This window comes from Mustela nivalis (assembly GCF_964662115.1).
Source record: "Mustela nivalis genome assembly, contig: HAP1_SCAFFOLD_2742, whole genome shotgun sequence".
Lineage (NCBI taxonomy): Eukaryota > Metazoa > Chordata > Mammalia > Carnivora > Mustelidae > Mustela > Mustela nivalis.
The window spans coordinates 10,391-37,440 of NW_028133923.1; the positions used below are offsets into that span (position 1 = coordinate 10,391).

Here is a 27,050-nt window from a genome sequence, read left to right on the forward strand (position 1 = left end):
TTGAGGATCACAGTTTCGTTTTTTGTTGTTGTTTTTTTTTTTAAGATTTTTATTTATTTATTTGACAGAGAAAGATCACAAGTAGGCAGAGAGGCAGGCAGAGAGGCAGGCAGAGATAGAGAGAGGAAAGCAGGCTCCCTGCCGAGCAGAGAGCCCGATGCGGGGCTCGATCCCAGGACCCTGAGATCATGACCTGAGCCGAAGGCAGCGGCTTAACCCACTGAGCCACCCAGGTGCCCCCACAGTTTCATTTTTTTAATAGCTTTGTCTTCCACCTCCTGCTAAACTAAACAGAAGTTCTAGGAATATCGACAGAATTGTTACCATGGATCCAACCTCTTGAATTCAAGGGATACTCCAATCATCTTCAGAGAGCTAAAAATCTCAGTTCTTAAAAATCTGACCCACATCCCTCTCCCAGTCTTTTTCTCCAGTAGCTTCCTGCCAACACACACACCACACTTCACTCTGCTACACTGCTTATGATTCCCCAAGCCAGTCATGTATTTTCCTGCCTTCAACCTCTGCTCATGCCAGTGCCTGATCTGGAATTTTCTAGCCAGTGCTTAGTGTTACAGTTATTTGTTGATGTGCCTTCCTCTCTTACTAGACTGTGAGACAACCCAGGAGCAGGGACAGGGTATGTCGCATCTATGCTTTCCCAGCACTCAGCAAAGCTCCTAGGCAACAAAAGGTACTCAATAAATATGTGCTAAAAAAATCTGAACAGGTACCACAAACCATTTGCCAATTTCTTAAAGTAACAAGTGTACCAACTGAAACATACTAGTCCACAGGATGCTTCAAAAAGGTCAATATGAAGACTTGTCTAGAGCCTAGACAAACAAAGGGAAAACTTTATTTCTCAAAATACTACTTCAGTGTGGCCAGAGGCATGAGGAGCCCACAGAAGTCTTCCAACCCCGAAACAATGTATAATGTATGTTTCTGAACCCTGACAATCAGGACAACAAAACAACTCTGGATAGGATTCTGTTTCTCACCCGGGCATTGGGAAATTAAAAATGTGGCAGGACAACATAGGCATAGATCTTAATTAGTGGATCTGTGATGCTCATTGAGTTGAAATTGATGCAGAATAAGCAAAAACAAAGTATACTCTCCCCCCTCAATGCAAAAGGGTGGCCCAGGAGTCCAGGTGGTCCACAGCAACACTGAAGAATGGACTAGGAGTGAACTAAAAGACCGAACAGTAACATTTACTACACCCATGGGGCAGAAATGCCACAACAGCTTCTCCAAATCCCCCTGAATTGGTTTGAGGGCTCTAAGCACCACAAATGTGATTAAGAACTTTTTTTTTTAAGATTTTATTTATTCATTTGACAGAGATCACAAGCAGGCCAAGAGGCAGGCAGAGAGAGAGAGGAGGAAGCAGGCTCCCTGCTGAGCAGAGCCCAATGCGGGGCTCGAGCCCAGGACCCCGGGATCATGACCTGAACCAAAGGCAGAGGCTTCAACCCACTGAGCCATCCAGGCGCGCCGTGATTAAGAACTTTTAATTAGATACACTGTGGGTAATATACAAATGATAGAATGCTATTTATTGCATAGGTCAAACGCTACCCTACTTATACGTCACCAGAGTTTGCTGATTTGTACCTTTAGACATAATTTTTACCCACAAGTCTGTTGTCCTGGAAGAAAAATGCCACCTGCAAGCCTCTGTGGAAAGGGATGGGAGGCAGGGGTAGAGATAAGTGTGGAGAGAGGGCCAGCGGGCTGACAGCGGTCACCAGTGATTTGTGTAATGGCACTTGTCTGGCCTTCCCAAGGACCTTGAAGTAAAACCAGCTTCCAGCTGCCAGCTGCCAGAAGCAGGAGCAATTCAAGTCCATTTGCCAGAAGGGCAAGGATAAAATCTGTGGGTGAAGAAAGAAACATCATCACCTTTGGGTCCCAAAGAGGGACTTGGGCATAGAGACTATTAGGAAAACAAAAAGGAGACAACTATTTTAAAAAGACACATGATGGTGTCTCTTTAATAACCATAGTAGCCTGTGCTGAAGGTTAGAAGGTATTTAGAAAATAATCGAGGGACACCTGGGTGGCTCAGTGGTTTAAAGCCTCTGCCTTCGGCTCAGGTCATGATCCCAGGGTCCTGGGATCAAGCCCCACGTCGGGCTCTCTGCTAGGCAGGAAGCCTGCTTCCCTTCCTCTCTGTCTCCCTCTCTGCCTACTTGTGATCTCTCTCTCTGTCAAATAAATAAATAAAATCTTAAAAAAAAAAAAGAAAAAGAAAATAATTGATAACCTTCCCTAACAGCTTTTGGGGGAAATGGTGGTAACTCATTCATTGGCTTCTCCTTGGCCGTGTGCCAGCGACACAGGGCAGCTCTGAATTTCTCCCAGTGACAATTCACCCCCAAGAGTCTATCTCACACTGGACCGCAGAGGAAAGAGAAAATTGTGAAAAGGCTAGAACATCTAGATTTTACTAATGAATCCTGACAGTTAGCTGTTTGTTAGCACATAGCATTTTATTTCATAGGAGGCTGGCAAATCCCCTGTGGCTTCTTCGGTTGATGCTTCCTCGAGAGAGGAGGCAGGAACTCCATGTGGGTTCAAATCCAAGTGAGGTTCAAGATGCCTACAGCTTTCCATGGATGTGTAACACGACTATGGGATAAAGGAGACCATTTCCCATGTTTTAGAGCAGAACTTTCACAGTGATAGTGAGGACTCCAAAGAGCAATGCCAAGAGAACAGGAGAAGGAGAATGAGCACAGATTAAACAGACTCAGAATATGGAGGACCACAGAGTTGTCCCCAGTAGGGCTTACTGGCCAAGTTACAACGATTAAAAAAAAAAATGACAAACAAAAGCTAGCCATTTCAGAACGCAATCTTGTTAGGAGAGACCCTGCAGCAGCGGCAACACTAGTCACCAGGCAGGTGGGAGCCCCAGGTTTCCACAGGGTTTTATTTGGTTTAGACCCTAGCTGGCAGACAGATGGAGCCCAGAACCCCAGGGAAAGGCCCAGCCAAGCCTAGGCTGGATGTCAGAGCCCCAACCAAGGAGGACAGCCTTCGGTGGGTTCCTGGAGCACACCCCAGTTTCACCCACACTATCAAGTCAATAGGAAGGCTGCAGATTCATGAGCTCCGGGGGCTCCTCCCAGGGGCACTTAATACTTGAGGTCTCAAACTAATCCAGATATCACCTACTGGCTGGGGGGTGGCATGCCTTCTATCCTGCCAATGCTATTCCTGATACTACAAGTGCGGGGAGTCACTGAGTCTTCAGGCTGCTGATGTTTGGGTACCTACCCAGATCAGGCGTGGGGCAACCACAGTACCTGACAATCAGGTAGCAGGACTGGAAAGCAGGGTCTACCTTACCATTTTGCTCTGCCAGAAAGGTCCTCCATCGTGTGGGGCATCCAGTGCCATGTAAAGGAATGGAATTCAGCCTTTGATTCAATGACCTAGGGCATTAAATCACATTTTATCAATACCTAAATGATACCAATAGATAAGAAATTCTAGCATTAACATTTCAGTGTCAGTGGCCTCAGAGAAATCTTCAACATATGCACCAGATGGATTCACTCTTTTAGATTTAGTTCCCTTCTCTCAGCAAACTCCTGCAACACCAAAGGAATAATTACCGCTCAGTGGAACACTGCAGAGTGCTAGCCAAAAAAATAAAGTCACATCAATTTAAACCAGCAAATGTGAATTTTTGGAAGAGAAAAGTATGCTCTTTCCAGAGGCAATTATTTGTCTCTTCAGAAATGTTTGCCAATATAAAATTCCCCTCCCCCACTGTGGAACTCAAAAAATGAGAATCACAGTAGTGTATCTGCTTGGAAGGGACTGGAAGGCACCAGGCAGAGGGGCAGAGATGGCTTTGCACAGAGCCCTGTGCACGGCTAAAGGGTGGACAGTCTAAATCCAAACCTCGTGGGCAGCTGAAGGCATTCTCCCAAAGGAAAGACAGCGCGCGGCAGGATGAGTACCATTCTCTTCATGTATACCCCGCCTGACAGTTACAAGGCCCTTTTGTATCCATTCTCAGACCAGCCCTGCCTGACATCTCAGCAAAGTAGGCAGGGCAAGGACTGTGGGTCCATTCGCAGCTGAAGAAGCTGAGGTGTGACTTCACTTCAGACCTGCCTCTGTCTCCATGTCTCTCACCATGGCACTGTCCAGGTGGCAGTGGACACATTCCATCCCCTCCACCAGCCCCCACACCTCAACCACACCAGCCGCTGCTCTTAATTCACCGAGGAAAACAGCCTGTGTCTTCCGTTTGAAGGCAGCTGTTCAAAGCCCTTCACATCCACACCACCTGCCTCCTGCTGCACGCTGCCAGCGGGTCTAGTCGAACTGTCACTGGGCACTACGGGAAGCATCTTCACTGCATGCCTTCCTTAGGCAAGTCAATGAATGTGGCTCCCTTGCTACTAAAGAGTTTGCTTGCAATAGTTCATTTTGATTCCTTCTTAAGGCAGTAATGGCCCCATTGCTACTACTTCCCCATACCCTAAAGAGCCACCAAAGCACTGAAAGCCACCTAGTACCTCAAAGAGCCATGATCCACCCCCATCCAACCCCCATCCACATAGACATTTAGAACACCTGTCAACAGTATCACTCTGAGACTGGGATAGCCAGTCCCTGGACTAGGCATCACAATTTAAAGGGCCTTCCTCTGGCCCTGCTTTAACCATACCACTCTCCACAGAGCAGGGAGTCTATGTGGCCAAGGGACTTGCCTACTCCAACTCTATGCTTCCCTCTTCTACAGTATAATCTCAGAATATACAAGACCTTGAACTCCCTGGCCATATGCCCCAAGCCTGTGTCATGGCCCGTGCCATCCTCTTCCCCAGCTCTGTCTTCCCAAGAATGGGCACATCTCTAGGCCTAAGGCACTGGAGGGGCAGCCATGAGACGGCTGTTGCCCTTCAACCCAGTAACATTGGAATTTGAACATGTGGGCTATAATGATACTTCCCAAACATGAATGTGACTGTGAATCACCTGGAATCTTATTAAAATCCAGATCCTGGCTACAGGGCATTTGAGGGTCTCAGTCAGTTAAGCATCCAACTCTTGATTTCAGCTCGTCATGATCTCAGGGTCGTGAGATCAAGCCCCATGTTGGGCTCTGTGCTGAGCATGAAGCCTACTTAAGATTCCCTCTCTCGGGCGCCTGGGTGGCTCAGTGGGTTAAAGCCTCTGCCTTTGGCTCAGGTCATGATCTCAGGGTCCTGGGATCGAGTCCCGCATCGGACTCTCTGCTCAGCAGGGAGCCTGCTTCCTCCTCTCTCTCTGCCTGCCTGCCTACTTGTGATCTTTCTCTATCAAATAAATAAATAAAATCTTGAAAAAAAAAAAAGATTCCCTCTGTCCCTCTCCTTCAGCCCCTCCTCCCACCCCACCTCCATGTTTTCTTCCTCTCTCTCAAAAAAAAAAAAAAAAAATCCAGGTAATCCAGGTTAAGTAGGCCTAGAGTGGGCCCTGAGAGTCTGTAGTTCTAACAAGTTCTGAGGCAATGCTGATGCTCTAGACTGGGACTCTGTGGAGCATGGCTTGTGCCTATAGGCCTGTGCAGAAGGCCCCTCAAGGTAAGGACAGAGCCAAGAGGTTGGAGAGAAGGGGAAGCTGGCTGTCAGTCTACATTTTGTACCCCTGTCCCAGACCCACCAAAGTTAGGAGTGGCCTTGTCTTTCATCACATCTAGAAGTATCAAGAGTATGTCAACCATTTCTGGAAACCAAAGGAAAATGGTCAAGTGGGAAATACTGTTTGTCCCTCCTTCAAAGCCCTGAATCCCTTCCATCATCACCTCCCATGACAAAAACTGGAAGACTACCCTCTGGGACCCTGCACAATGACACACATCAATTTTCAATATCAACTTTCTCTTTCCATGGACATTCCCACAGTGTTTTACTCCCCTGCCACGACATCTGGCTCTCAGAATCATACATTCCATCTTGCTCGGCACTTGTCAGTATCAAAGACTGGAGACACAGAATTCAAGAAAGCTGGAGAAGGATACAAGATTCTTCATGACAACATACTTACTACCAAGTAATCCCATGCACTCCCTGGCCTAAAGGGGAAGATAGGACACTAGGCGGGCCTGACCCATGTGCTTGTATGGTCTATCTAACTCATAGCCAAGAGGTCATGAAGCCCCAGCCTCAGTCACTGGTCCACTAACTAGTTTGGGACAATCAACATTCAAATGACCATATCCACATGAGCAAGCCTGAAGTTTTTTCCTGCCTTTTATCATTGTAAAGAGAAGGGTAAAAACAAAAATAGACACAAAACCACAGAAATATTGTTTAATTGGAATATTCAACTGGGGGAGCAAACTACCAAGTGCCTTCCTGAAGTACAGTTTTCAAAACTTTTTCAACATGAAATCACTTAAATCCAGTGGTAGTGTGGGCCCATATAAAGCAAATGAAAACAAAACTTCCTGTGGAGTATGAGATGGGGGTTGGCAGGCAGTACCAGTTTCCTTGGGACCCATTGACTGCTATACACAGAGGCCCCCAGGGAAGCTCCAAGAAACCTCTAGTACTCCAAAGTATCCCCTTTGGAAATCACTGATGAAGTACATGTCACTTATAAAGGTCAGACTTTTTCCTAATTTCACTGATTAGCACTCAGGCACAAGCAAAGCAAAATAAGAAAAAGAAGTCCAATGAAGGAAGGCAGTCATGCCACAGCAGTCTGAGGTGCGGGTCTTAGAGCTGCCAAATGTTTAAATAATGCATCTGAGTGAAGACTCATGATTACCTGAGGAATACAGAATGGAATCTGAGTCCTAATTCTGCAGCTAACTCACTGTGTGACCTTAAATAAGGTCCTTGTCTTCTCTGAGCCTCAGACAAAATATCCAGATGGCCTTTGTCCAGCTCCGATGCTCTGGGATTTTATGATATTTCAGGAGTCCATATTTAAGCAAAGATTCATGGTCATGTCATCCATCATGGATAGATGCTAGAGGAAAAGAAAGAAAGGAAACCTTTATGTTGTTCTGCTGGCACAGTTCTGTGCTTTCGTTCAGAAACTCAAACCATTTTAATAGCTTATTCCATTGGATCTGAAGCAGAAAAACAAAAAGGAAATTAATCTTGAAGAAATCATATGTCTGCAATCTTTGAATATCTCTTACTCAGTAAGGTTCCAGCTACTTCTGTGCCTTGCCAGTCCTTTCTGACTTCTAGATAGAAGGAGAGAGAATAGTGTTTGACTTTTGGTGGAGAGGGAGGTGCTCTTGAGGGTATAAGACCAAGGAAGCAGAGAGACCACCAGAAAGCACTGGCACTAGTCGACATCAGAGATGATGGGGCCCTGAACCAAAGTCACGGCAATGGAGGCGGAGAGGAGAGGACAGATCCGAGCAGTATTCAGGAGGACACACTGACAGGACTGGGTGCTGGAATTGAAGAGAAAGGGGAAAATGAAGGCCAAATGTCTTACCTGGGTGATGACACACATGACAGTGCCATTATTCAAGTGATAACTGAGAAGGAAAAAGAGATTTGAGAGGTAGGCTGATGAATTAAAGGTTGGAATGTTGACCGGGGAGTGCCTGTGGACCATCAGGTGGAAATGTCTAGCCCGCATGTGGACATACGGGTTGCAAGTCCCACAGGCCTAGGCAGGAGCACATGCAACCATGAGATTAATTTGGAGATCCTTGGCACACAAGGCTCCTGCCTCCTTGCATGTCTGCCACACTGCCTCATTTATTCACCAAAATATTTAGAGACCCTACTTACTTTGCTAGGCAAGGAAACACACAGATGAATAAAAGCAGACATGGTCTCTGTCCTTGTATAGCTTATAGACTAGCAGGGGAGACAATTAACAAGAAAAAGGTACAAGTATCATTTTAAATTGTGACAAATATTATGAAGGAAGCAAATTGGTACAGTGATCAAGAATACCAGAGGGTGAAAGCGGGGGGTCTCCTGAAAAGGCCTTTAAACCAAGACTTGAAGGGCATAACTGGACAAAAAACAGAATATGCGAAGACCCAGAAGCAGGAAGGAATGTAGTCACCAAGCTGGGATACCTACTAATGGGGCGGTTCTGTGGTATGCCTACAATATTTGCTGCTGCTGTTACTGATATTTAAATGGTAGTATTAAAATGCTGCAATAAAGGCATGATTATAAAATTATACCAAAGCCAAAACACTTGATGCCTATGAAATGGTGTTTAACAATTTTTCGTTGTCACTGATGGGACTGGATGGTAATGGTTACATGAGTCAGATGGAATATTAACGTGAACAGAACTTAAGCAAAATTGCCACAGAGCTCTGCATTCCATTACTAATAGCTCCGATTGCTTCAAATCTCGCCAGCACACTGAAGTCACACTCTGGGCAAAGTCACCGTTCTGTAGGATCTCAGTCAAACACTGTTACTCAGGAAGCAATACTTAAAATAACATTCCTTTTAATGATTAAAGAGAGGGTTGGCATAAACTGCAAAACAGAAAAAAAAAATTCTATGTAGCCACTGGGGAAAGGATAAGTAGGTTGTGTTTTGCAAGTCCTTCCTGGTGGGTTTGCAATTATTCCACAGCGTGACAGCTAAAATGCCGAAGAAATCACTTACCTGAATCTCAGTAATAATTAGTTCTCTATCCTTTGTATATTCACTCCAAGTTCTGTTGACCTCACCACATGGAAAGACTGAGTTTACCCATTTACAGTTCTAAGTATTTATTCCTTGAAGGCAAACAAAAGTGTGCTGGGGGTTGAACAATTCCTGGCCAGCACTGTGTATTTTAACTAGGATGTTTAAGATGCATCAGTTGAATAATTAATGTATAAATCTTAGCCGGCTGGGTAAGGAAAATGAAAACAAGCTCTATTTGTTATAGACAGAGATTTAGCTACGTTAAAAGTCTTGCTGCTTTTAAGATGAGCCTCTACGTCAAAAAGGGCAAAAGACAGAAACACTACTCTTTGTAGTGCAATTAAAGAGGAAATTAACAAATTGTGCTAATTTGTTGCACTGGTAATTTGTCTGAAAATTGTGGTGTTGCAGTATTACAATTTGGGTGTGGGACAGCATGCAAATGAAGAACTCACCAGCATTTACCAACTATTCGCTTACTTCCTCGTTTGTGAAACTACTCAGAATTGCACGGCCTGCCTGTGGTAAGCTATAATTAAGGCTATTTCTTATAATTAAGGACTATTTTAAAATTAACATTTTAAAGTCCACTGGCAGCCCCTATGTCTCTGGTCTCAGCCCGGCAGGACTGATGGGCAGCCTATCTTACTATGGCCCTCAGCAAATGAGCCAGGTGCGATTTTGTCAAGTGACCCAAGTTCTCCAGCTTGCTGGTGGTGTGTGCATCACTAGGGGGTAGCCGCCCCATTGGAGTCCCTGGAACACAGCAGCCTCTGGTCTATGGCACCTGCAGAGGCCAAGGAGCACAACTGTTCAACCCTCGTCACTTCGGCTTGTGCCATTTCCACAAATGTTTAAATGGCCCAACAGAGCACAGACTATCGTCAACATCCCTGGCTCTGGCAAACAAGAAAGGGAAAGGATCTATTTGTAGTTTGATTTTGACTTTGGGGCTTTTCATAGGTTTAGCTCAATTGTGGTGCTGAGGCTATATTTCTTTCCCTCAAGTCCAACAAGTCAAATCCCAAAGGCCACAGAATTCTTTTCTATGCTTTAGAACTCACAACTGAGAGATGAACCAAATGTCTTTATCATCTCAATTCTCGTTTTATGAGCAGAGAAACCGAAGCTCCATGAGTTTAGATGACTTGTCTAAGAGCACTGGCTAAAAACCAAGAGTTTTGGTCCCTCCTGACAGGACTCTTTCTAACACACTACACATCACCTTCTAAAGTCAGCCTTCTAGAAAATAAATGTACAAGCAGTGAGTTGTAGGGAGTAATTTACTGGTATAAAGAGATATCTATGAGGTTATAAGTGAATATAAACTCCGAAGCTTCCACAGAACGACCTGATTATGGAGCTGCTCAGCTTCCCTCTGCAGTCAGACCAAAGCTTAAATCCTGCAGGAACACGATGGCCCAACCAGGGTTTGACTAGCTTAGACTTGGACTGTGTGCCCATCATTCCATGTATCTGTTACCCTCGATTCTGACAAATCTTCCCGTGGTCTAGCTCATGACAACCATTCTTAGCTTCCTGATTAGGTTTGTTCATAGGTTCTCTTTCTCCCTTCTTCCCAACGGCCATCCCAACCACACTCCCTGCCCTTATATCCTGCACCCCTACTGAGACCCCACCTAGACTTGTAACAGACCCTCTTTCATGATCTACCAGGTCCTGTGGATGAAGACCAGGGGCAGGGAGTGAGGTGGAGAAGGCGGGAGTATTTAAGCATTCACTTTTTCAATATATCTACTAGAAGCTTCACTTGGCCACCCCTTGGCATCACTACCTGCAATGAAAAAGGATAATCAAAAGCTAACCTGGGGCCTTCTGAGATCGTGAAGGGCCTACTGAATGAAAAGATTAAAGTAAGCTGCTCCCACAATTAGGGCTGAGTCTGTATTCTTATATTCTTCGCTTTTCAAAGTTGTTCACCTCTATATGGTTTATAGCAACTTTTTCCCAGCTCGAATATTTGTGAGGTACTGTTCTGGTGATGTTTTTAAAACAGCCAAGAAGTGGGGCACCTGCCCAGCTCCATCATTAGAACATGCAACTCTCAGTCACAGTAGGGCTGTGAATTCAAGCCCCACGTTGGGCATAGACCATACTTAAAAATACATAAATAAATAAATAAGAGCCAGGAAGTCATCTAAATTATCACAAAGCTAATTCCTCATCAAACAGCATAGGTGGACATCTTCCATTTAGAGAGACAATCTCTGTGTACAGAAAGTCAGCAAGCAAATTAGGCCTCCTTTTAGCAAATGTGTTACATTAGTAATTGGCAATAAAATAAATACATAAAAGTATAATTCAATTCAAACTACCGCTAAATTTGTGATAATTCAATCATGGGCTGGCATATTTTACCCTTCCTCTATTTAAGAAACACCAACAACAGGTTTCTGAGTAAATTAGGAGTATAAACATGAGCTCTTAGGGGATGTTTAACCCAGTTCAGAGAACAACATGTTTCCAAGCTCTCTGACAACACTCATTTGCATAGAAATAATTAGTGTGCTAATTTCAAATGATCTTTACCTACTCATTGTAGCATACTCTAGCAAGACATCTACTTGACAATACTGTTAGCTGTTTATAACATGTATCATTTCTGCCTGCAAATAATAAAAATCAATCATTTTAAAGTAAACTGTAACTCAGAATTGTCCAGACATCAGAATGCCCAGCTTTCCTTCCCCACCCCACCCTCTACCCCCCATCGCTGCCCATCTGTGTGAGAGAGACCTTAACTGCACCCACAGACACTTTTCAGCATCCACTGAATCGTCATTAAAGAGCATTAGAGCATTTAGAATAAAAACATCTATAAATGCCCCATGCAGTAAGATCTGAAGCAGACTGCCTAGTTATTAGGGTTACATAAACCTAGATACCACTTAGGAACCAAAATGCCTAGGGCTTTAAGAGATTTTAAAGAGAAAGAAATAACCATGCACCTATATTGCTTTTACAATTTCAAAAAAAAAATCTAAGTAGTGTAAAAATTCTCAGAGAAAGGGTAAAGAAGTGTCCTGGGGTGCCTGAGTGGTACTGTGTATTAAGCATCTCTTAGTTTCTGCTCAGGTGGTGAGCTCAGGGTTTGAACAGAGCCCTGTTTTGGGCTCCACACAGAGCCTGCTTCGGGTTCTCTCTTCTTCTCCCTTTCCCTCTGCTCCTCCTGCTCATTCTCTTCTTCTCTTCTTCTCTCATTCTCTCTCTCTAATAAATAAATAAATCTTAAAAAATAAGAAGTGTCCTAAGAACTCAAACATTACGTAAGCCACGAAAGAGAGCTCGGAGGTCATCCAGGATGACTCTACCCCTGGCAACAAAACTCTCAGCAGAAGCCCAGAAACCTAGCTTCTGCTTAAAGACCCCAAGAGTCTCAGACCTTCCCCTCTCCCAAAACTCTTCCCATCATTCAACAGCTCAGAGGCAGTAGACAGTCTTTCTTTACGTGAGGTCAAAATATGCCGCCCTGTAACTCCCACATGTTGGCCCAAGTTTCTTAGGGGAGGGAAACTAGGTTTTTTATCGTCCTTTACATGGTATTTTGCACATACATGTTCTCACTGGATCGTCCCAGTAACTCTGCAAGGCAGATACTCCTACTACCCTTGCTTTACAGATGAAGACATGGAGGTTACGAGGTTTGGTTCCCGCTCAGGGTTGCAGGTGGCAAAGTGGCAGAGGTGGGGCTTCAACGCAGGTTCCCTAACTTCACCTTTGATACCATTTTCACCACCCCACCTTGCCTGACTGCAACATTCAATACAAACACACAAAAAGCTTCTGTTTCTCCATGAGAATAACCCCTGAAGATAAAAAGGGATAGAATCATTGAAGATGCACTCTCCACACATTCCCCCTGAGAGATTTCTGCTACTCCCATGACTTTAAACCCCCCATAGGGAGAGGCCCAGGTCTGTATCTCCAGCCCAGGCATTCACCTTGAGCTCCAGAACAAAGCAGCCACCCTCCCATCTGGATGTCCCACAAAACCTCAGATACAACAGGTACCATGTTGAATTTATCCATTATTCCCCCATTCTCTGTCCACACTCCATTTCTGATCTTGGTCAGAAGTACTACCCTCTCCCCAGGAAGCCATGCCAGAAAACTGGAAAATTATCCTGGACACCTCTCTCCCCGAAACATCATAAGGATTCCACCACTTTGAAATCTGGTTCATCTGCTTCTTCCTCTCCATCCCCATTGCTACTGACTTATTCCATCCACCATGAAATCTCAGACAAATTTCACACGCTACTGGGCAGATCTAGCTGCCTCCATGTAGAGCACCACCAGAGCGATCCGATATGACAATCTACGCCCCTCTCCTGCTACCGATCTTTCAATGGCTTCCTGTTGCCTCCAGAGGTGAACGCCAAACCCAGCTGATCAAGAAAATCACTGGGCATGTGGATGCGACATCTTTCTATTTTTTAAGTGCCCTGGGTGATTTGAGTGAGTCAGCAATGGTTGGGAACTAATGGTGTACCAGGCAATGTTAACATCCTCAATGGCCTGATTGCTGCCTACCTGTCTAGTCACCATTCCTACAACTTCCCCCTTGGGAAGGAACACTCCAGCAATCCCAAAACATACCATGCTGGATGGTAATTCTGCGCCTGCACTGATGATGACCTCTCAGCCTAGAATGTTCTCTCTACCTTTGACCAACCTCTACTGGCCTTTCAAACTGTAACTGAGGTGTAATTTCTTCAAGAAGCCTCTCATAATCTCATTAGACTGGACTAGGCAGCCCCCCTCCTCTGTCACCCCACAGCATTACACAGAGTTCTCTATCATAATACTCAGCACATTAGTGCTGAAATTATTTCCCCATTTGTCTGGATCCTTGACAAGCCTATAAGCTCCTCAAAACTAAGGAACTAAGGAACATACTGATTCATCACTGGCAATCGCATAACAGGTGCTTACTAAATGCTGACATGCAATGTACCTGATTTCAAGTTGAGGCTTTACGCTGACTTACTCTAGAGCTGGATCTTAGGAAACTCAATTCACAGGCTTGGGTCTCAGTTCCCACATCCGTACAATGGGATAATAAATCTCCATGCTCATTCATATGCCAAACATGTGACTGTCTACTAAGAGCCAAGTACTGGACTGTGTGATGGCTGAATGAATCAATTAATGTATGTGAAGTGTTTCTATAAACTGTTACACAGTATTGAAAAGACATTTCTACAATTTTAGTTTTCCCTTAGTCTCTCTGAACCAGAAATAATAATCTCATTTCATAAAACCAAAGTCTACTAAGTATTAATCCCTATTAGGCTCATCAAGGTATCAGGTAAGAAAGCCACTTAGTCCAGAAGGAAGTACACTGGCCTAACTGGGATTGGAGGTCCACTGGAGGAGGTCCGCATAGTGAGAACCCACTTTAGTGGGGGCAGTGCTAATCTCCCAAGGACACAGACTTTACAGTTGAACATTACTGAAAAAAAAAAAAAAAAAAAAAAAACCTCACCGAGCCACAATCCACACCCCCCTCCCACCACTGACTTCTGTCTTCCCGTGCTCAGGTTTCCATGGTAAAGGGTGTAAAACCCAATGCAGCAGGCTAGACTGGGCTCAACAACCTGACTCTTCCAGGTCTTCCTGAAGCCTATCTATTCAGGTGAGTAATCAGTTCCCTGAGATTTTCCTGGGGATCTCAGTGCCAGGAGCAGCAGTCTTAAAGTTCAGTCCCACACAGAGCCCAGGGAAACCACACTGATGTGCTGACCCTGAGGAATCTGAGCCCAGATTAGCTCTGGGCTATTCTCTAACCAAACTGCGCTGTTGCCCCTGAGGACTTGTATTCCGCAGGCCCAGAGGGGACCATAAACTCCCCAAAGTCCTGGGACTAGACATTCTTGGACATGTTCTAAGCAACTACTCTCTCCCATCAAGTTTTTCATCCTCTAAAGGGAGGTCCCAGTCCACAGATTGCTTCTTAGAACCACAAGCCCTATAGGCACGTAGAGATGACACCATGTGACATAAAAGTGCCCATCCCCCTAAGGGATCTGATCTCTCATTGCTCTAGAAGTAACTCTTAGAGGTGGGGGAGCTATCAGAAGTGACACTGAGAGCTAGGCAAAGAGGGGATGGAGGCACTTCTTTCATGTACAGAGCTCCTAGAAAGTATCAAGTCCACATTCAGTGAAACAGATTCTTAACAATCATCCCCTCTAATACCAGCCAGGTGATCATTCCTATCTCCAAGAAAGCACAAGGTTTGAGCTTATCAACTAGGATTGAAAATAAAAGATCCGAAATCTCTGTTATCATATTATTTCACACTCAATGCCATGTACAGTTAGACTTCATGGACCACAATCCAGCCCACGGAACATCTTAATCATTCATTCAATAAGTATCTACTGAGCACTTATTATATAGCTGGAAAAATAACCACAATCTGTCGTTGGAGAGCCCAGAGCCCAGAAGGGAAGACAGACACATAAACAAAAGAGCTACTTATAGTATGACATTGTGTGAAGTACGGAAGAATCTCAGAGCTGGGTATAGTTCATTGTGCTGGAAAAAGGCTTTCGAGAGTGGGGGGGATACCCGGACAGGGCTTTGAAGAACAAAGAACAAAGGCAGACAAGGCAGGCAAAGGAGTCAGAGCAGAGGGAATGTGTTAAATGTCCAGAGTATTGCTGGAAACTAAGATAAGATGGGGGTAGGAGAGTAAGGAAAAATGAAACTAAAGGAGTAGGTAGGAAGACCGACAATATGCCAGGCTAAGGAGCTTGAGCTACATATACTCTTTCGGAAAAGTGAGGCACCACCAAGGAGACTATAAATATTTTCTTCTTTTTATTTTGTTATTGTTTATTGTCATCTTTGTTTTTGTTATTTGCAATGCAATGGCATAGCTAAGTTTTCAGTTTGGAGAATCACTTTGTGTCAGTGGTCAGGGTGGAAAGGGCTGCAGGGGCATGGTGAGAAACTAGACACAGGAAGACCAGACTGAGGGTCACTAAAATAATCTAAATGAGAGATGATGAAAGCTGGAGCAAACAAGTAGCATGGGGATAAAAACTGCAGATTAGACTTGTGAATGTTTGGCTTCGGGGAGAGACAAAGAGGAGAATGATGGCCAGATTCTGTCCTAAGAACATTCAATGGCTGGTGCTGCAGTCAACTGGAAATATGAGAGGTCGAACAAATCTGGGGGCAGTTGAGATGGGACTAGCTCAGTTTAAACACTGAGTTTGAAAAGTCTGTGCAGTAGCAACGTCCTGCAGATAGGTAGATGAATATGTCTGAAGTTCTCAAGATATTCCAGGACTAGAAATATATATATATTTGGGAGTTATAAGTGGGTAAATGATAGTTTTAATCTTGGCTGACATTAAAAGATAACCAAGCCAGAAAGTATACATGATCGCAAATGAGGATTGCCAAGAAAGGGGTGGGTCATTCAAGGGGCAGGTAAAAATAACCTGAGATCAAATAATCAGAGAAAGAGAAGAGGAGAGTAAGGGATTGAGAAAGTCAAAAAGGAACAGAGATCAAGAAGTCAAAAGTAAGGAGAAAACAGATGCAAAATATTTAGGAAAGGGCTGCCTGGGTGGCTCAGTGGGTTAAGCCTCTGCCTTCAGCTCAGGTCATGATCTCAGGGTCATGGGATCAGGTCCCGCATCGGGCTCTCTGCTAGGTGGGGAGCCTGCTTCCTTCTCCTCCTTCTCTCTCTCTCTCTCTCTCTGCTTGCCTCTAAAAAAAATATTTAGGAAAGCAACACAGAACTTGACAATGAATCAACTCTTCCCTATCCAATTTCTCTTATATGCAGTTATGATGCCAAGTTTCAAGTTTGGGTCATTAGAGGAATAATGGTATAATTAAAAGAATCAAGCACACAGGAAGAACTGGATTCCCAAGCTTGGGAAGAAAGCTGATGAGTTTCAGTTGGGATATACTAATCTGGAGATGCAATCAGGACCTTAGTGCCTAGTAAGGAGAAGGGAATCTGAGACAATCTCAGGAGAAAGGTCAGAGTTGGAAGTAAGAATTTGAAATCATCTGTCTGAAGATATTAGTGGAATCCATGAAACTCCCATGGAAGAGAATATCAAAAGTGAAGAGGAAAAGAAGATATGTGAAAGGCCAATAAGCATATGAAAATATGTTCCACATTGAGTCAGTAGGGAAATGCAAACTAAACACAACGAATCACCAATATACACCTACTACAATGGCTGTAATCAAAAAGACTGACAACAACCGGTGTTGCTGAGGAGATGGAGAAAATGGGACCCTCCTACCTTGCTAGTGGGGATGGGAAATGGTGCAGCTGCTTCGAAAAAGGCAGTTTCTAGGGAAAACAGTTTAGCAGTTTCACAAAAAGTTAAACATAGAATAGTTGTATGACCCAGCAATTCCATTCCTAGGTATCCACCCAAGAGAAATGAAAGCACATGTCCAAACAAAAACTTGTACACAAATGTTCATAGCAGCATTATTCATAATGACCAAAAGGAAACAACCCAAGTGTCCATCAACTGATAAACAGATAAACAAAATATAGTGTATCCTTACAATGGAATATTATTTAGCCATAAAAGGGAACTGGACTTTATTAAAAACAATTTTTTTAAATTGTGGGGCACCTGGCTGACTCAGTCAGTGGAGCATGCGACTCTTGATCTCGGGGTTAAGTTCAAGCCCCATGGTGTGCGTAGAATTGCTTAAAAATAAAACCTTTTAAAAAGTTTGTTTTAATTGTGCTTTGTGAAAGGCATTGGTAAGAGAATGAAAAAAAGAAGCTATAGGCTGGGAGAAATATTTGCAAAATAACTATGTCATAAAGGACTTGTATCTAAAATATACAAAGAGTCCTTAAAACTTAACAATGAAGAAAAATTCAATTTAAAAATAGGCAAAGGATCTGAACAAAAACATCACAAAGAAGACAGAGATGGCAAGATGCTCCACATTATACATCATTCGTGAATTGCAAATTAAAACAATGATGAGATACTACTATGTACCTATTGGAATGGTTAAAATCCAAGTAACTGATGACATCAAATGCTAGCAAGGATGTTGAGCAACAGGAACTCTCACTCATTACTTAGAGGGAATGCAAAGTGGTGCAGTCACTGTGGAAGACAGTTCAGCAGTTTCCTACAAAAGAAGGCATACACTTGCCATATGACCTAACAATTACGCTCCTTGCTTTTTATCTCTAAGTGCTGAAAACTTAGGTCTACACAAAAACCTGCACACAGATATTGAGAGCAGCTTTATTCATAGTAGCCAAAGCCTGGAAGGAAGCATGATGTCCTTCAGTACAGGAATCGATAAAATTAACTAGGGTACACCCAGACAATGGAATATTATTCAGCCCTAAAAAGGAACGAGCCATCAAGCCATGAAAAGCCATGGAGGAACCTTAAACACATACTACCAAGTGAAAGAAACCAATCTGGAAAGACTCCCTACTGTATGATTCCAACTACATGACATTCTGGAAAAGGCAAAACCATGGAGACTGTGAAAAGATGAGTGGTCGCTAGAAGTTCTGGCAGAGGAGGGAAGGACAACACTAAAAGTTCCCTGTGCTCCAACTACCCGTGGAACTACTCTCTAGGACACTACAATGGTAGACATACATTATGCTTTTGTCAAAACCCACAGGACTGTACAACACAGTGAACCTTAATGCCAGCTCTGAACTTACTATATATTAATATATCACTGATATGTTGTGAATTAACATTATTAAATCAATACTGGCTCATTAGTTATAACAAACATTATCACACCAGTCCAAGATGTTAGTGGGGAAAACTATGGTCAGGGAAGTTTATGGGAACTCTACACTATCTGCTCAATCTTCTATAAATCTAAAGCTGTTCTAAAAAATAAAGGTCTATTAATTTAAAAACAAAACACAAAGAGAGAATGAAGTACTAGCACATGTTACAGTGGGATGAACCTTGGAAACATGATGCTAAATGAGAGAAGCCAGTCACAAAAGACCACAAATTATTGGTCTTTTCTGTTTATCTGAAAGGTCCGGAGCAGGCACTTCTGCAGAGACAGAGAACAGGTTAATGGTTGTCTAAGGCTGGAGGGGCAGGAAGGGTAAATGGAGAATGACTGCTCAGGGCTATGGGGTTTCTTTGTTTTTTCTTTTTTTTAATGTTCTAAAATGTATTGTGGCAATTGTAGTGCTGGTTGTAAACTCCGTGAATATACTAGAAATGGCTTAAATGAGTGAATTGTATGGTATGGGGATTATAGGGCAAGAAAGCTTGAAAAATGCTAATAAATTTCAAAATCTCAAAATGGATGATCTCCTAGGAAACAGCAAATCAGACTCACAAAGAAGTAGAAAACATGGGGCAAACTAACGCTGTTCAAAGCCATTTCCTCCGATGGTTATTACAACGCCTAGACAGTTTCACAAGCAAGTTCTTTCTGTCTGACGAGGAACCAGTAATTTCCATGCTCTGAAAGTAGCTCCTGCTATAGAGAAAAAGAAGGAAATAAGTCCCATTAATTTTATAAAACTAAAGTTAGCCTATCCACAAAACTTGAGAGAACACACACACAAACCCGCAGAGGAAGAAAACTGAAGACTAACACCAGTTACAGAGATGCAAAAATCCTAAATAAAATACCAGCAAACCAAACCCAGCAAGACAAGAATACACCACCACAAGCAAAAGGGGGTTATTCCAGAACTGCAGTTTAGTATCAAAAACTCTAGACATATAGTTCATCACAACAGCTAGCCAGAGGAGAAAACCTGCATGAATGACTAAGAATTAATATTTTAAATTTATTTTTAAAATCTCTTCAGTAAATAAGAAAAATATCTATACCAGAACAGCAAGATGGGCAAAAGGGTAGAGAAAAGGAAAAAAGTTCAGCTTCACTAGCAATCAAGCCAATACAGATCTTAAAATAAGGCACTAATTTTTTGCAATCATATTGGCAAAAACCCCATCAGCGATAATCAAGATTTCAGACAGAAGGGACAAAGGGGCATCCCCATAATCTGCCTGTAAGATGAGAATATCCATCAAAAGCTTACAAACATGCATACATGTAGGAAGGAACAACTGCATATCTAGGAGTTTATTCAGAGGAAGCAATCAAAGATTTTTGCACAGACTTGGCCACAGAATACTCATCGCTGCCTTTTCTTTACAGGAGGGGAAAACATTTCTCTTCCTAAGTGCCCAACAGTAGCCAGTTGGTCAAATAAACTGGTATTTCCGCACAAGAAAATGCTATATAACCACTGAAAATGTAGAAGAATAATGAACCTAAAAGAATGTTCAGAATATATTAAGTAAAAAAAAAAAACTTGTAGAAGAGTATGTAGAATACAGGGAAAAGAAGACTGAACAGCTGTGACAAAAGGTTAATAGTGATTACCTCTGTGATAAGAATACGGGTGACTTTTACATTCTCCATTTTGTAAATCTGTCCTTTCTACATGGTCTATGATAAACATATTAATTTGCTATAAAAAAAAACACAATGAAAGAGTGCCTTCTAATGTTCATACTCAACTCAGAAGTTTCACTTCTAAAAATTTATCCTGATGATCACACATCCATGTAAAGATTTATATACAAGACCATACAGTATTATCATTGCAAAAAAAGAGGAGACCAACTAAATGTCTAGCAATAGTACTTATCAAGTATGATATCCCTATAGGATGGAATAATGAGCAGCTACTGAAAGTCATGAGGTAGAAGAATATTTAAACACATAAGCAATTCAGTGAAAAGGCACATTTTAACATACTAAATACCGGGATGCTTGGGTGGCTCAGTTGCTTAAGCACCTGCCTTCAGTTCAGGTCATGATCCCAGGGTCCTGGGATCGAGTCCCACAACAGGCTCCTTGCCCTGCCTGCTGCTCTCTCTGTTTGTGTGTTCCTCCCTCTCTCCCTGAAAAATAAATAACATCTTTAAAAAATATTAAACACAACACACAGCTAGTGTTCTAAAGAACTATGTAGGAAAAAAGCTAGAAGGAAGTGTACCAACATGAACTTCAGCTATGATTCTCTCCAAGAGGTAGAACCACAGATGGTTTATTTTCATCGTTGTGCATTTGACACACTTTCTACATTGTGATTTTAAACTCCAGAAAAAAAAAAAAGTAAGTCTGCATTTGAGCTGCAAGGAGAAAGAAACGGTAGAAAAATTCTCTTTGCTGGCATCATGCTGAGAAGCACTGATGTCAGGGCACACTGGTACCCCAAAACTGAACCCCAAAACTGGTCCTGTATGAATGGGAAGAACATAGATTAAAACAAATGAGAATATGTTGTCTACATAATTTTTAAAAAGTATAAACACAGGAAAATGTTGGAAATCAATGTATCAAGATGTTAAGAATGATGAATTCTTGTTGGTAGGAACATGAGCAGTGGCTACTGTTGTGGATGTGATTTTCCATTTAACTTTCCAAAAATAAAAAAAAAAATTACCTACCAAATGAAACCAAATGAGAACACCACAGACATTTGCACTCATGGGTTCTGGAGAAGTGGGATCACGTTTGATCATGTGTCTCGGAGACTGTGGAAAAGCCCAGTCTGTTCCTGGGTTAGGAGGGAGCATTCTCGGCCTCTTCTTTCCTCCCTTGGCCTCTGGGGTTGAACAGGGGCACTGCCATTGAAATAATGCAACAGTGCTTGTCTCTCCCTTCCAGTGCATGCACGGAGCCCCTCAACCTATGCCAACAAGTCCCACAAATCAGGGCCAAAGACCACTAGCCTCTGGTCACACAGAGCCTCCAGTGAGAAGCATTCTCTCCCCTACCATGGCCCTCTACTCTAGCTCTTATGCCCCCTGCCCCCTGCACCCTGTCCCCAGGCTCTGAGCTCCTGGAGGGCCCAGGCAATGGTGTAGCTCAAATCTTGCCTCTGTGCCTACCATATCACCTGGCACAGAGTAGGTGCTCAGTTAACATTTATAAGACTTGGAGAGGCAGGCAGGTATGGAATAGCATCTTGGTGCTGATGGAAGTAGAGGAACAAGGCAACCCACAAGCATTTCATCCGCACAGGAACCCACAGCCCAGCCCACGGGCCAGGCGGCTTCAGGTAGCAGGCCGGGCTGCAGTAGTCTCATGGGTAAGAGTGCCACCTAGTGGAACAGGATAGGCATGGGCACGATGAAAGCAGGTCAACATGGAAATCAAATGGTTCAGATCTTTGAAATAAAAATATAAAGATCGTCACAATAAGTGGAACAGTGCGGACCAGATGAGCAGTCTGTGTAATGACATGGCAGCAGCAAAATCACTGCTGCATCAATATACCGACTTAACTGTGATGCAAGAGGTTTTCTTTGCTTCCGAGTTTACGGGATGGATCCCATCTCATCACCAATGGCTTCCGTCAGACTCTAAGCACCGAGGTTCCTGTGGATGCTATGGTACTCCCATAACTATAAAATTATTCTACCATTGTTTTTTGTATTATTTCTCTTACTTAGTGGGAAGATGACAGAATTTGTTGATCACCAAACTATGTAAAGAGACAAGTCTCCTTTGCTAAAAAGCTCATATAATGAAAGGTACAGAAAAAGAACCTTTTTTCATTAAAGCAAATTTTCCACTATATATTTGCTGGGCATCCCAAACCACTGACTAGAAAAACCCAGGTTAAAATTGCACTACCCTTGTATTTGTCCCTTCAAATACAAGCCAAATAGCGGCTGTTACACTGAGTGCAGGGAAATTCCTCCATGTCCTCTAACATCAGAATGAAATGAAGCCCCACTGCTCAAGCTCACAGGGGACAAGTTGAAAGCATGGGTTAAGCACCTCAGACTTGTCTATGTGATGTCCCCTCCTTCAACTAATAAAGCAAAGATGGTCAGTGTGAACTTGGAGATTCATGGAACCACACAGACTTCATGATGCCAAGAGTACTATACACAGCTTGAGAACCCCATTTGGAACAGGTGCCTTTGAAAGGCAAGGCAAAGGATCCTCTTTTTTTCGTCGCTGAGCCAGAAGAAATCTTAGACTAGAAAGCCTGCAGAATTCAAGAGGTAACACTTCACCTGTTTTTAAACACCAGTGCAATAAGAGCTCACAATCAAGTTGGACAACTTCCTTAACACCTTTAATAATTTAATAAATAAAATAATTTAATTTACTAATTTTAAAATTAAAAATAATAAGATAAAATTAATTTAATAATTAATACCTTCATACCAAGACTGTTGTAAGTTTCTTATTGATCTGTCTTCACTTATCTCAATGTGGGCCAAACCTACACATTTCAGCCTTATTAATATCCTTAGAGTCTAACTCTAGCCATTCCATATTTCTCCATCAACCCTTGTTCAAAAACCTTCAATGCCTGCAAACTGATTATCAAAGACAGTTGAAAGACCGTGGTTAGTATCCAAGGCCCTCAAAAATGTGGCCCCAACCTACCTTTCCAAACATGTTTCTGTAATTCTCCCAACATAAGCCTGTGCTCCAGCCAAACTAACTTGCTCATTGTTCAAGTGTATCAATATATATTTTTCACCCTTCTAGCAGTAAAAAAAAAATTAGATCTCCCCAAAAGGTCATTGGGATCATCCCCAAGTACTATAGAAAGCCTGCCCAGAAGAGAAGTATCTTCAGACATACCATCGTACAAAATATGTATTTAAATACAGATTCATGGAAGATGAGTCAAGAATTTATACCTCTTAGTACCTGACCTGGGTTATTTTATGCCTATTTTGGTATTTATGGACTAATCCACTGCTTCCCAAATGTTTCTTGAGTTTTGGCATTTCATTGATTTGACTTGTGTGTGTTTTTTTTTTTTAAGATAACTACCCCAACCCCAACATGCTGTAACTTCAAAAAAACTGAAGTCAATTAAGATGAATTTGGCTTTGAGAATTTTAGAGTGATTTTGTGAGGCACTTTGAGATCCTGTGAAACACCCTAGAATGTCCCCAAAATGGAGTTCAGAATCAGCATCTTGGCAAATATATTTGCCTCTCCATGTTTTACCACTGCTACCTCCAGAATGAGAACGAGCCCCTACAGCCTCCCGAGTCTCTCAGCCTGGGTGTTGTGAGACCACGCATGTGTGTTATATATGAAGAACTGTGTTTCCCCAGAATGAGGGAGCCATATACAACGCAGATAAAATGGATGTAGCCACAATTCCCAAATCCCCTTAGGAGAGTAAAATTTCTAAATGGCTCCAGCAAAATATGAGACACTATCATGTCACTCGATAACACAAAGGTATAAAGTTCTTCCAGGCTACAGAGAGACATTTATGCTATTAAACTTACATTTGGAGACCACAATGCTTAGAAAGGTGTGCATCCAACATCCAAAAAGAACTGCCTGGGGAAGGAACCGGACTTCCGGCTAGCTTTAGCAGCTGTAAACAGAGGGGCTCCTTCGGAAGTAGGAAGGGGAGTTCAGGGCTTTGGGAAGATAATTGTCTCAGTTTCCACGGGGAGCGGGGGTACTCTGTTGAAATGTTTCTTTCTGCAGAGAGATCAGAAGTGAAGCACTGGGAGGAGAGGCTGGAAAATAAACATAAGGCTCCCTTGTGAGGAGTACATTTTGTCCCCACAAAGCTATTTTGTTTGCAATCACAATTCAGCAAATTCTTTTTGATAGAATTCTTTTACTGAAACCATCTCAGAGACATTGAACTTCTCCGAGCAGCAGTCTGTGGAGAATTCCAGTGTTAGACTATAACTACAACCATAAATAAGAGTCCTACAAGTCACCAGAGATTCTTAGACCAAAGGGAGGGTGACAGACTATGCAGGCTACTCACTGCTCTCTTCAGGCTGTACAAGAAACCTATCCCAAGTAGACTGGAAAAGAGTCCAAGTCATTCCAGAAGGATTACAAGAAGGCATCCAAGAATTGAAGACCTGTCTTAGAGCCAGAAAAGGCCTCCAGAGATCATTTGCTGTGGCCTTTTGGCAAAGAACAAAGATTTATGTTAACTTTACACAGGTCTGCTGCTAAGAAGGTAGCACTTGGTAACCTCACATGAAAATAACTAATGTCAAACAACACCTGTGTATGATCTCAAATATTAAGATTAAATCACCCTTTCAGATTCTATGACTATTTTTTTTTTTTGCATAGAAAAAAAGGTCAGGATAAATTAGTCCCTTAGACAACCTAAAAGTGCCAGAACAGTCCCTCCTGCTTCTGAAGTATTTCTTCTTCCCCATCTTGCTGAGTAACAGCTTAGGTACCTAGGTGCCTGCAGCCCTCATCAGAATCATAGGTGATTTTGACCTTTCAGAGGAAGAACCATTTCAAAGACCCAAAGAAAACCTTGAGGGATGCACTAGCACTTGGTCTCCCCAAGGCATTTCCCTGTTTAGAGATGGTCTAGATTAAGCCAAACCCACCTTCAGAACTGACTAGACATCCCAGCAGGAGGCTACCACTTACCCAAATCCAAAACTAGGCAAAACAAAATACACAGCATAGCTCTGAATTTCTGAAGTTTTCACTGTCCTTCCCTCCTCGGCCATAGGAGATCAGAAGTTCCAGAAACCCCAGGACTCAGCATATGGGCTGAAAGACAAGCAAAAGGGAAATATATCTATCGCTGAAAGAGTTTCTTAGGCTTTCCCTCAGGATATTTACTGAATTCTGAAACTGCTGGGAAAAGGACAGAGGAGGAAGAACAGCATGCAGAGAGATCTCAAGCAGTGTGAAGGGGAGACCTAAAACTTAGTGTTGACAAAACAGCCTTCTGGAAAACCACCACTTACTTCCCCCAAGCAGAAGGAATCGCTACAGGAATTTGAAATCTGTGGTGCACCAAGAATAGGCACAGTGAGAACAACCTCAAATCCAATCCAATTCCTAACAAGGGGAGGGGGGGTACTCAAGACTCTGTTCTAAAGATCTAGCAGAAGGAAATGTGTTTCCATTTCTAGGCATGAGAACTATTTACCTCAGTCTCTATTAGTCTCTACTGTCCTACACAAGATGTTCGGCTTCAAACAAAAAAAAAAAATTAAGACACACAGAAAGGCAAGAAAAATCATACTCTTGAGAAAAAAAGCAATCATCAGAACCAGAATCTGATATGACACAGACACTGAGGCTATCAGACAAGGAGCTTTAATTATGATTAACATGTTAAAAGCTCTAATGGGAAAGGTAGATAACCATGCATGAACAGAAGGTAACTGTAGCAGAGAAAAATGAACTCTAAGGGGGAAAAAAAAAGACAATGGGAATGGTAGAAATGAAGAACATAGTAGTGAAGATAATATGTTCAGTGGGCTCACTGCCAGTGTCAACTCAGCCAAGAAAAGAATCAGTGAACTTGAAGATCAGTCAAGAGAAATTACTCACATTGAAATACACAGAGAAAAATTGAAATAAAAACAGAAAAGAATACCCAATCTAATATGAGTGTAAGTATAATCCCAGAAGGAAGGCAGGGGGAATGGGAACTTATTTATTTAAAAAAAAATTCTTATGAAGTCATAATAGGTGAGAATTTCCCCAAATTAAATGACACCAAACCACAGATACAAGCTCAGAGCCACCCCTTGGCATATCATAGTCAAACTGCTGGAAAAAAGAAAGAAAGAAAGAAACAAACAAACAAACAAACTAAGAGAAAATCTTGAAAGCAGCCAGAGAAAAAAGAAACATTACATGGAATTTTTTAAAAAAAGATAAGAATCACCAGATTTCCTATCAGAAACCATGCGAGTCAGAATTCTATACCCAGAAAAAAATATCTTTAAAAATCAACATCACTGGTGCCAATGTAAACTGGTTCAGTCACTTTGGAAAAGTGTGGCAGTTATTTCCTTAAAATGTAAAACATAGTGCATTTTAGTTCTGATGTAAAAGGTGTAATAATCTAATGACACAGGAGTAGTTTCATTTAAAAACATCATTACCTTGAACAAAATATAGAAGAGTATTATTCAAATATCTCTTAAGTAGTATATTCAATCTCTTCTAAAAATAGTTTAACTTACTGAAGTTGAAAAATATTCTTCTGAAGAAACTTTTCAATGTTACACATAAATTTACCATGTGAACCAGCAATGACACTCCAGGTAAGAAGTAAAATGAAAACATATGTCCACACAAAGACTTGTAAGCAAATGGTCACAATAGCATTATTCATAAAACCAAAAAACGGAAACAATTCAAATGTCCATCAATTAGTAAACAAATCTATTACATCTATACAAGGGAATACTATTCAGCAATACAAAGGAACAAAACACTGACACCTGCTACAATACAGATGAACCTCAAAAACATTATGCTAAGTGAAAGAAGCCAGATGCAAAAGACTCAGTACCGTATGATTCAATTTATATGAAAATTTCAAAGAAGGCAAATCTATAAGAATAG

General features: G+C 42.3%; 1 long non-coding RNA gene across 2 annotated transcripts in view; it reads right to left on the reverse strand.

Annotated features, from left to right (window-relative positions):
* Window positions 1-1,315: 1,315 nt before the first annotated feature.
* LOC309858536 overlaps window positions 1,316-27,050 on the reverse strand; it is a 36,656-nt gene continuing 10,921 nt past the window's right edge. The window contains exons 2-6 of one of the 2 annotated variants that reach the window (XR_014308232.1): window positions 25,107-25,232; window positions 23,972-24,173; window positions 6,787-6,990; window positions 3,364-3,449; window positions 1,316-1,883 (exon numbers count right to left, since the gene is read on the reverse strand). This is a non-coding gene — a long non-coding RNA (uncharacterized lncRNA). The remainder of the gene's footprint in view (window positions 1,884-3,363; window positions 3,450-6,786; window positions 6,991-23,971; window positions 24,174-25,106; window positions 25,233-27,050) is intronic. The other variant, XR_014308231.1, reaches the window with a different exon arrangement.